The 11152-nt window shown below is 40.4% G+C and overlaps 1 protein-coding gene across 1 annotated transcript in view; it reads right to left on the reverse strand.

The window, feature by feature from the left end:
- LOC145774084 (sushi, von Willebrand factor type A, EGF and pentraxin domain-containing protein 1-like) overlaps nucleotides 1-7243 on the reverse strand; it is a 78280-nt gene extending 71037 nt beyond the window's left edge. The window contains exon 1 of the mRNA XM_082585232.1: nucleotides 7218-7243. The gene's annotated coding sequence lies outside the window, so the exon portion shown is untranslated. The remainder of the gene's footprint in view (nucleotides 1-7217) is intronic.
- Nucleotides 7244-11152: the final 3909 nt, after the last annotated feature.

The raw sequence follows: 11152 nt of genomic DNA on the forward strand, positions 1-11152 counted from the left end.
GACCGAGCTTTTTTGTATAAATACGATAACATAACCTATAAGATTATAGAAATGATTTACATGCTGTTGTTCCGGAGGCTCATTTGCCTTCAGTACACAAAACACAAAACTTCAGTACAGTACACAAAACTTCAGTACACAAAACAAAAAGACAACTTGGTGATCGTGTCAAGTCTGCTAGAACGGGATAGGAAACTTCGGTAAACAAGCATCCTGAACGTAGCGTAAAGTGTTCTTAGACAACCTTGAGAGACGCTCCCGCTGTGAGTTAAAGATTAAAAACAACAAAGCACATAAAGTTGGCAATAGCCTATGCATCCCACGATCATCTTTATATCGTATTCGTTGATGTGGCTTTTGAGTTTCGTTACTGGTTTAAAACACCTTTATATCATAGTGACCTTTTTGTAAGATATCAAAATTAAAGTTTAAAACGCTGTTTATTCACAATTTCTTCTATTTTTGACATGCAAGGATATATAAAGATGAGTTTTCTAGAAAGGGATTTCTAGAATTACGGAATGTTCAACTTCCTGACAAGAAAAGAGTGTGTTAAAGTTTAGGGTTGTTCACACTGAGTGTTATTTTACAGTAGGGGAGACCGGGGAGAAATGTTACAAGGGAGGGTTGTTACAACCTTTATAAAAAAACAAAATAAACTGAGTTAAACCGCTTGATTTTAAGTCAAAATGTTTATTGCGTCACATCGCACAATCTGAGAAAAAAACAGGAAGGTTTGCTCTTTTTAAAAAGTTGTGAGGTTGAAGAAATTGTTTTGAAGTGTTATTTGAAAAAGTTAAGACCTTCTTTAAAAGTGTGTTCTTCAGCTTCACGACGAGTTATTTTAAACTTTATATTAGTTGTTTTTAGCATAGTTAGTGATGCTACTTTTTGTATCAAACAACTTTTCAAATGAAACCACTTTTGATTAACTGTTAGAGATGCAACTATTACCAACACCTCTCATGGGCGAAATGTTACTGTACTGTAACAAATCACCTCGATCATACTTCATCAAATGAACTGTAAAACCGTTTACTTTTTCAGTGTTGTTTAGTTAATCTCCATACATTTTGTCACAAAAAATGCCTAGAAGTTATAAAATGACCAATCAAGGTGTTATGCCAGGAAAATGCGCATTTCAACATACACGGATGCAGCAAAGAGAGTAATTGATCATGGGAAATCTCTTCAAAAAGTGGCTTCTGATTTTCATGTAAGTTTGGCAAAACATTTTATTAGCCTATATACTGTAGTCACAAAGAAGGCTAATTGTTTTGAGGTGGCCTGGACCTACCCATGGCAACGGTCATTATTTGGTAGAAGGAAATTTTAATTTAATGATGTTAAAATATAATTTGCATTAAAAGACTGACAGAATTTGCAGTGCTTTTCTGGTTGAGACCGTGCTGTGTTTTTCAGATAAACTTCATGACACTTAAAGATTATGCAAAAAAGTGAGCAAAAGTGACAAACTGGAAGTTGGCTATAAATCAACTGGTTTAATTTTTACATTGCAACAAGAGAAGCTGCTTGGAGATTATATGTTACAAGCATCAAAAATATATTTTGGGTTGTCGCCACTATTCGGAAACGCGCTTATGAATTTGCTGTTGCAAGCAACATCAAACACCTAACTTTATGGGAAACAAGCACGACTGCTGGTCCTGACTGGTTTGGTGGGTTTATGCAAAGAAATAAAAATCTTTCCATCAGAAAACTGGAGGCCGCCAGCCTTTCCAGAGCTACAAGTTTCAAACGCACGAACGTTTTTCTATTTTTTTGATAACTTGGGCAAAGTTTTGGAGAAACACAAGTTTCAAGCTTTTAATGTGTACAATATTGATGAAACAGGTGTCACTACAGTGCAGCGTCCAATCGTATTGTCGCAAAAAGGGCACAAAGCAAGTAGGGGCCATCACATCATCACATGTGGTGAAAGGGGAAAACTGGTAACTGTTGCAGTTAGTGCCAGTGGCAACCTGATTCCACCTTTTTCATTTTTCCACGAGTTCGATTTCATGACCACTTTCTGGCTCATGCTCCCCTGTAGGCTCAGCTGGTATGGCCGATCTCAGTGGCTAGATGCAGTCTGCGGACTTTTTGATGTTCATGAAGCGTTTTGTTGGTATCACAAAGTGTTCTTCAAAGTCCCCAGTTCTGATTATTTTAGATAACCAGTTAACCACCCATCTCATCTTACGATTGATTTGATTAATTATATACTCTCGAGAATGGTGTTGTGCTTCTGATTTTACCACCACATTGTTCGCATAAAATGCAACCTCTCGATAGAACCGTTTTTGGACCATTCAAAATATATGTTAATTCAGCCTCCGGTGACTGGTTGAAGAATCACCCAGGTAAACACATGACCATCTATGACATACCGCATATGGTGAAATTAGCACTACCTTCTGCTGCAACACCTGTCAATATTCAAAAAGGCTTTTCAGTGTGTGGCATTTCCCCATTTAACAGCAACATCTTTAGCGATGATAATTACATGGCAAGCTATGTCACAGACCGAGATTGTTTGCAAAATGACCAACCGCCAGCTTCTAGTGCTGGCACCTTATCATATTCTGTACCGATTCCAGCAGATAATTCACCAATTACTGCAGATGTCCTCTTCAACTCGCCAACTTTATCTAACGACTTGTTGGTTGAAGAAGAAAGGTTGCCTGAAGGAGTTGCTAAGTCTCCTCGAATGATACCTCTCCTCCTCAAAGCTCAATCCCGGATACAAAAACAAAGCTCTCGCAAGTGTCGATCAGCTGTGGTTACATGTAGGCCTACCCCTGAAAAGAAAAAGCTTGAGGCACAAGCTGGATCTAAAACAAAAGCAGCTAGCAAAAAAAAAGGCCAAGAGGAACATTTTGAAGAAAAGTATCTCTGCAAACCAAAAATGGTTTTACATAGTATGCAGTGACAAGTATTCAAATTCTCTTTCAAGAGCAGTTTCGGTACAATGTGGCACCTGTAAAGGATGGGCACATGAAGTCTGCACAGCTGCTGAGACCAAATACACCTGTGACAACTGCAACGATCAACAGTAATGTTCTTCTTCGTCGTATGAGCTGTTCTTTCGGACTATGTCTGGGCATGATGCCATCAGCCACTCGACAGTCTCATCATCCAGCGCCTTCAGTCCAAGCGTTCCATGTGGTGGTTGATGGATTGGGCAGTCATGGACGACATGATCTACTGTCTGGTCTGTGGCGCCACACTCGCATCCCGGTGAGGGAGCCAGGCCCCATCTGCACATGTCTGAACGAAAGCGACCGACGCCGGTTCGTAGGCGGTTAAGCCGAACCCACGCAAGTCTTGTGAGGGACATTCCCGGAGGGTGGGGATCGACGCCGGGTAGGAAATCACGGAGTCGGGAGGTGTTGTTTTGCCACTCCATGTTCCATGTGTAGTTCGTCCAGTGTGCCGCACTTATTCCAAGATCTTCAACGTTGTTCAGAAGCTGTCGTGCGGCGGGCACAAATGGGCGTCTTGATTTCAGTCGCTGCTGTTCTCCAGGTAGGCACTGGAATGTACTGTGGAGGAGGTGGTCGGGTCCAGTGCGCGACGAGCAAGGGAAATCATGGCTCCTTTACGGCGAAGCTCAGCAGGTTGGATGCCTGCAAGGATGGGAAGGCAGTCCGTTGGAGTGGGACGCAGGCATCCAGTCACAGTGCGTAGCGCGTCATTGATGGCGGTGTCAATGTGGCGGGTGTGAGAGCTGCGGCACCACACTGGTGCGCAGTACTCAGCGGTAGAATAGACGAGGGCCAAGGTAGCTGTGCGAAGGGTTTTCGCATCAGCTCCCCAGCCGGAACCCGCCAGTCGCCTCAAAAGTGCAACGAGCGCAGATAGTGTTTTGCGCAGTGACACCAGGTGTCGTCGGTACGTGAGTGACCTGTCCAGGGTTACGCCGAGGTAGGTGGGTTCGGCGCAGTGGTGGCCGGTCGATTGGTCGACAGACATTTGGTCGACAGTCATTTGGTCGACAGACATTTGTTCGACAAGACGTTTGGTCGACAGACATTTGGTCGACAGGACATTTGGTCGACAAGACATTTGGTCGACAAGACATTTGGTCGACAAGACATTTGGTCGACAAGACATTTGGTCGACAGGACATTAGGGTTAAAGTTAGGGTTAGGTTAACCCTCACCCCAAAATGAATCGTTCTGTCGACCCAATGTCCTGTCGACCAAATGTCTGTCGACTAAATGTCCTGTCGACCAAATGTCTTGTCGACCAAATGTCTGTCAACCAAACGTCCTGTCGACCAAATGTCTGTCAACCAAATGACTATCGACCAAATGTCTGTCGACCAATTGACCGGGTACCGGCGCAGTAGGGCAGGTGTTCGTCATCGGTGGTAATGTTGATCTCACGTTTTGCTTCCTTGTTGTTTAGATGGAAGGCCGCCGACACTGTCTTTGCCTTGCTGAGCTGTAGCTTCCATTTCTGGAGATATGTTGATATAGTTGACATGTCCTGGCTTAGGTTCCTTTCCATTGACTGCCAATCTCCGGCTGGATGCAGGAGAGCCAGATCGTCTGCGTACGCATACTTCCTGGAGATGGTGTCAGGCAGGTCATAGATGTAAGTGTTAAAGAGGAGGGGAGCCAGGACAGAGCCCTGTGGGACGCCGTTCCTGAGTCGACGTAGTCTACTTCGTCAGCCGCTACCGGTGGAAAGGGTAAAGCTGCTGTTTTGCACAAGTTCCATAATCATATGGACCATGTGCCTGTCAGGAAGGAGACGGAGTAGTTTGCAGGTAAGACCGCTGTGCCATACAGTGTCGTAGGTAGCCGTGAGATTGACAAACACGGCGCCAGCCTTCTTTTTTGCCGAGAAGCTGTCCTCGATGTCTTGGGTCATCAGAGTAACCTGGTCTACGGTTGATCTTCTGTGGCGAAAGCCGGCTTGTTCCCGAGGAAGCTGTTCGACACGGGCGTAGATAAGTCTCTCGAGTATCTTGAAGGGGATACAGAGCAGAGAGATGGGGCGGTAGCTCTTCGGATCCCCTTGGGGCTTCTTCGGCTTTGGGACTGCAACCACTAGGGCTCTTCTCCAGATTATTGGGATAGAGGGGGCAGCTTGGAGTAGGCTATTAGTTCCGGGCATAGGTGGTCAAGGCCCAGGGATTTGCCTGGCTTTAGGTGCTGGAGGGCGGAGGCAAATTCTTCTGAGGTAAACTCACCAGAGATGTTGCCCTTGACAGGTGTTGGGACCTTCCAGAGGTCCGTCATTTCCTTGAGGACGGACTTGTCTGATTTACGGTCTTTCGTTCTGTGCACTCCATTTTTTAAAAGTTGTGAGGCGATGGCATTTGCTGAAATGGGGTATTGGCGACGAGAGGCACGTGATCTGCCAGTAAAGTTGTAATGTTAAATCGCTAGTTTATGTGATTGTTATGCTGTGCTAATTTTTTTAGTGAGTTCTGTATTTACTACTTGGTTGTTCTTTCCAATATTACATCACAAACACATCTATGTACTTGTAGCCTAATCATATGCATATGTGATTTAGAGAGAAAAACAATTGATTTCACCATGAAAGGATAGTTATTCTGATGTAACATTTCACCCTGGCAGTGCAACAAATCACCCCTACACTGAGATGTTACAACAGACATGCAGTCATAAAATAAAATTTGATAGTGTAGGTATGCGGTAAAGGGATTATTATTATGCGGTATAGCATTATAATAGATTGCCTTTTCCAGTTAGTTTTTGCACTTTTGATTGAAGCATTACAATACGAAGACCTTAGACCTCTTATCACAAAAAATGAGCAACTTAGCTGCAGCAGACAAAGTTATACTGGTTTTGTTAAAAATTGTAACAACTCTCCCCGGTCTCTCCTAGTGGTAGCCCACGTCTTCCCATTGATTATTCCAAAATTAATTTGAATTGTTTGTTATCATCTCGATCGAATTTTTCAAAGCATAATTATGTTTACAAATTTAATTCGCACACAAAAATTATAAACAGAAAGAAATTACAAGATTTATCACTTGACACATGATATTTTGTATCCCTAACTAAGGGGTAGTTTTCATTTTTCAAGTCTTTCTAGTTTCAAAACTTTGATCAATGATTTTCAAACCTGAAGTTTCTTTTTAAACGAAGTACCGTAAGTTTATATACAGTATAGGGGAGACCGGGGATAGCTCGGACAATTTTTTGAAAACAGTTCAAATTTTTTTTAAATTACACAGCAAGTTCGTAAATGTTATTTTGTTGTAAACTGTAAGGCTTTGCCAAAAAAGGGTAGGAGTATTGTTTGTTTCAGCAAACCGGAAATGCTTATAAATAGCATAATTTCTATGGTCCTCAAATGTCCGAAGTCACCCCGGTACCGGGGTAATTTCGGACATGTCTGGGATCATCTCGGACAGCAATTTTATGCAAACGTTTGGAGTTGATTTGACAGTTAATACAGAATATTTTTTTTCTTTTTTATGTCCGAACCAATGTCTTTAAAATCCAATAAATTATTTAAAAGATCTGTAAATAAGATTTTGTTTAAGTTTGATTTTTTTCACGGGGATACTTCGGTCATTGTGTCCGAAGTATCCCCGACCACGTGACTACAAGTAAATGAAGAAAATATGACTGCCTGATAAACTGCTGGTCAAAAATCATCACTTGCTTATCTGAGCATTGCTTTCTCACTACAACCTCAATCAAAAGAAAGTCTGTTTTGTTTAACTGCAACGGAATTATGACCTTACACGTACAATTTTAAAATCTCGATATCACTGATAAAGTTACTTTTTCGACTTCAACTTTCTAAGAAAACTAGGCATAGCCTACTTGCAAACTTTATCCTGATTTGTAATGGAGCCATAAAGCTTTGGTAAACGTGATTTAACAATACTCTACTGTGACGTCAATGCCTTATCCGAGGTATCCCTGCGTCCGAACTATCCCCGGTTTTCCCTATCATTGAAATGAGCATCACATTGTTGTGGACTAGTTTTGTTTAAGGTTAAATTTTTGAGTTTGTTTTCAATGAAGAAGATTCAGGCGATTGCAACTGTAAAGTAGCATTATTGCTTTAAATTTGAAAAAATCTGGCAACACTTTATTTTAACTCTCTCTTCTTAGCAATTAACGTAGTCTAGTTAGAAATCCCGTTCTTCTGAATCCTTAGCTCTGACAAATGAAACTCAAAACTAGCCTATCACAAAAAATATCGAAGATACGTACCAACTTTTGCGACTTTGTCCGACCTTTTACCAGGAACGGTAAACACAAAACTTTCACCGTCTTGTAGATTAGTAATTGTCATAATGGTACTAAAGGATCTAGTTCCGAATAAGTAGTACAACTTCTTAGCTCTAAAAAAATTATTTGTCTGCTTTTTTGCTAACACCAGTTCTGAATATGTTAGAGGCCTACTAAATAAGAGAAACCTTTTATTTTGTCTGCTGCGAAAAATAGTATATGGTACAAATATATTCAACAACAGACAGGAAGCAGTGAAAGACTATATTAGTCATCGAGTCAACTGCTTCCCGTGTTTTTAATGTGACAAATGTAAAGCATTGGCATTACGTTGCAAACAAGATAACCATAAGTTCCGTAAAAATGTTAACAAAAAAGTGAATTCCTGTGGTTTTATTCAAACATCAAAAAATATCATGCCTTACAAAAGTAGTGGGCCTGAGAGAAAAAAACAACATAAAAACAAAGAGAAAAAAAACACCTACGCAAAAACACACAAGCGACGAAGCAAAAACACTAAAAGTAGGCCTATCGTAGTTTATAACTTCATACTTTAACAAAATCAGTCAGTTTATAGGCCGACTTGAGTACAGTTAGGCCTAATAAGATTGCAGCCGTTAACAAGTAGTACGTAGCACCAACAATGTTCAATCCGAAACAATCGTCAATGTTTGTGACAATAAAAACAGTCATGGACCAAGTTCATTCATATAATAAATTTTAAGTTTTTTCGTGAAAGGTTTAATACTCGTAGCCCCAACTATTTCTGAAGGTAAATCATTCTATATTTTTGGGCCTAAGAATTTCAACTGCCTTGACCTTTTCTTGAGCTTGACACTACGTAAGTGAAAGTTATTTTTTTGAGAAGCTCTCGTGCCATGGCAATGTACTTCAGTAATTTCCTGAAAGTAACGTTCAAAGTAGCCAAGTAATAACATATTTTTAAATTTAAAGACAAATTCAGAAATTTCTAATTTATGCAAATTACTGATAGGAAGTATGTCGAGATCTTGGTACAGTAGTGAAAGTTTTGCTCTTCTGTTGCTAAAGGTTATTGTGCGAATGATTCGATTTTGCATTGTTGAAATTTTCTTGAGCAGTTTTTGTGTGCTTGAACCCCAACATAAAATGCCATATTGTATTATTGAGCGTGCAACAGCATAGTACAATGTTAACATGCTTTGTTTGTTTGTGTAGTATATAATTTTATAAAATATTCCAGATATTTTCGCCATGGGCGCCGATCCCTATAGAACAGCGGGGACATGTCCCCACCATCTTTTTACATTATTTTTATAAGGTAAAAGGGAAAATATTAACCGAATATCACAATTTCATTAGTCAGACGTTTAAAATCTATTGAAAGGAAGGGGCAACATTTTTGTTTTATGCGAGAAAACCCTATGCGGGGAAGCCCTGTTGCAACTAGCAAATTCTATTTGTTTTGGTTAGCCCACACCAGGGCCAGACAGTGCAGAGTGTTAGAATTGCTTCATAGAAAGAGTCGTAGGCTACAAACATATAGTGCAGTAGGCTTAGCTTGTGTTAATTTTGTGTAAGAAAAAAAGTGTTTTTTGAGTTATTATTACATTGAGGTTAAGAGCAGCTGAAACGTCTTTGCCGGTTTGGCAAAAATTGTAGGCTATAGACCAAACCAGCAGTTGAAAGGCTGGCAGGCAGCTTTTATGCCTTATTTAATTGAAAGAATTCTTACCCTGCCCAATTTTTAAAAAACTTGTGATAGACTGATAGTGGTTTAGTATAGTAGGCCTATATGTTGACAAGGATGAATTTATGAAGGCTACATGTAGCATAGGCCTAGGACAAATGTGTCCTTAGGAGAGTAAAGGCTGTCTTTGTCCACCCTCTTTAGTCTCTAAGATAGAAATAAACAATATAATAATTTTAGTGTCATTTTATGGTCATAGATTATATTTTTGTTTTGTAGGTTAATCTATTGAAACAGTTAGTAAAGGTTCATAACGTAGTTAGTGAAATAGCAGCCTAATGGACGTCAGAAAGTATTTTTCTTAGCCTCCATTACCTGCTGTAGTAGCAGGGCCAGTGCCTACACTGTCCGGAGATGAAGCAACTGGTATGCCAATGTCTGACTCTCACCCTCATGTTTCTGAACTGCCTGCATTTTCATCACTTGCAGCAACAATGACAACAACAAAGCTGAAGGTTATTCCTGATTGACCATATTATCCACAAAACATTTGCTGCATGCCTTTGTTAGAATTAACTAATCGAAAATTGAAATTTCAAAGCAAATGGTTTGTAAGCTTTCCTTGGTTGCATTTTGATGCAGATTTAAATGCAGTTCTGTGCCATACCTGTACCAGAGCAACACAGTTCAATGTTACAATATCTCGACGTGCTGATACAGCATTTACATCAAAAGGATATCGTAATTGGAAAAATGCTGCTGAAAGGTTTAAGACACATCAGCAGTCTGCATGTCATCGGGATGCTGCTGATAGTTTGTTATCATTATTAAGTTCTCAGCCAGTAACTGCACAATTGGATGCCCAAATTCTCAAAGATCAAACTGTAGCGGAAGCATCACTGCTTTGCATACTATCCTCTATTTGATATCTGGCAGGAGGAGGTTTGGCACTTCGTGGCAAACAACATGATGATGGAAATTTGATAAATCTACTGCTGTTGCGCACAGAAGATAACAAAGACTTAAAGCAGTGGTTGGAAACAAGAAAAACAAAGTACACGGGCTGGGAAATTCAAAACGAATGTCTACAACTTATGGCAAACAATATCTTAAGAAGTGTATGTAACAATATCAGACAATCTATTTATTTTGGAATTATAACAGATGGAACTCAAGATATCCAAGGAAAAGAGCAAGAATGTGTATGTGTGCGCTATGTAACAAATGAGTTTGATGTGAAGGAAGAATTTCTTGGATTGTATGAAATGGATTCAACACAAGGTATTGCCATTTGCAATATGTTGAAAGATGTAATGACGCGGCTCCAGCTTCCAATTGAGCACCTTCGTGCACAAACATATGATGGAGCAAGTAATATGTCTGGAAAGTATCGTGGTTATCAAGCTGAAATAAAAAAATCTCAATTTCTTGCAAAATATGTGCATTGTGGGGCACATATTGCTAATCTAATTATATGAAAAGCTGTTGTAGCCTCGCCGTTTATTCGAGATGCTCTAAGTTCCACACAAGAACTTGGAAAGCTATACAAGGTTTCTGGGAAATTCAAGCATCTGTACCTAAATCTTTACTCTGAAGAGTCTTTGCCTCAGGCTGCATCAAAACTGAAACCAATTTGCCCCACAAGATGGCTCACACGTGCAGCTGCTGTAAAAGCAGTGCTTGATAATTATAAGTCAGTATTGAAAGCCTTGGAAGCAGCCGTGAGTCAATTTGATTCAAATGTAGCATAAACTGCTAATTGGCTTTTGAAATATTTTTCTCGTGGGTCGAGTGTACTTGGGTTATTAGCGGCATTGTCTGTCATTCAGTGTCTGGAACGTTTTAACAAAGCCTTGCAAGGTTGCACGGTGACTGTGGCTGGCATGCTTGAAGGTGCTGAACTTTGTAGTGCTGAACTCCGCCATCTACGCAGTGAAGAAGAATTTCATCGTGTCTTTGTAAATGCTGAGAGGCTAATGGAGGATTGCAACCTTGAGCCATTGAAAGTGTTTCGTCCCGAAAAGATCCCAAATCGTCTTCAGCATGGACATGGCCATCGCCAACCTCCTCAACTTCAAACACCAGAGACGAAATATCGGTCGGAGTATTTTGCACGCATTGACAGCGCGCAGCAAAATCTTACTGACTATTTCAAGTCGACCGATCTTGAGCACTACAAAATTTTACAGGAATCACTCTTTAGTGGAAAGCTACAATCACATGTGGTAGACGATTATCCTGAGTTCTC

The sequence above is a fragment of the Aplidium turbinatum genome, chromosome 7 (assembly GCF_918807975.1).
Source record: "Aplidium turbinatum chromosome 7, kaAplTurb1.1, whole genome shotgun sequence".
In the NCBI taxonomy this organism is placed as follows: Eukaryota; Metazoa; Chordata; class Ascidiacea; order Aplousobranchia; family Polyclinidae; genus Aplidium; species Aplidium turbinatum.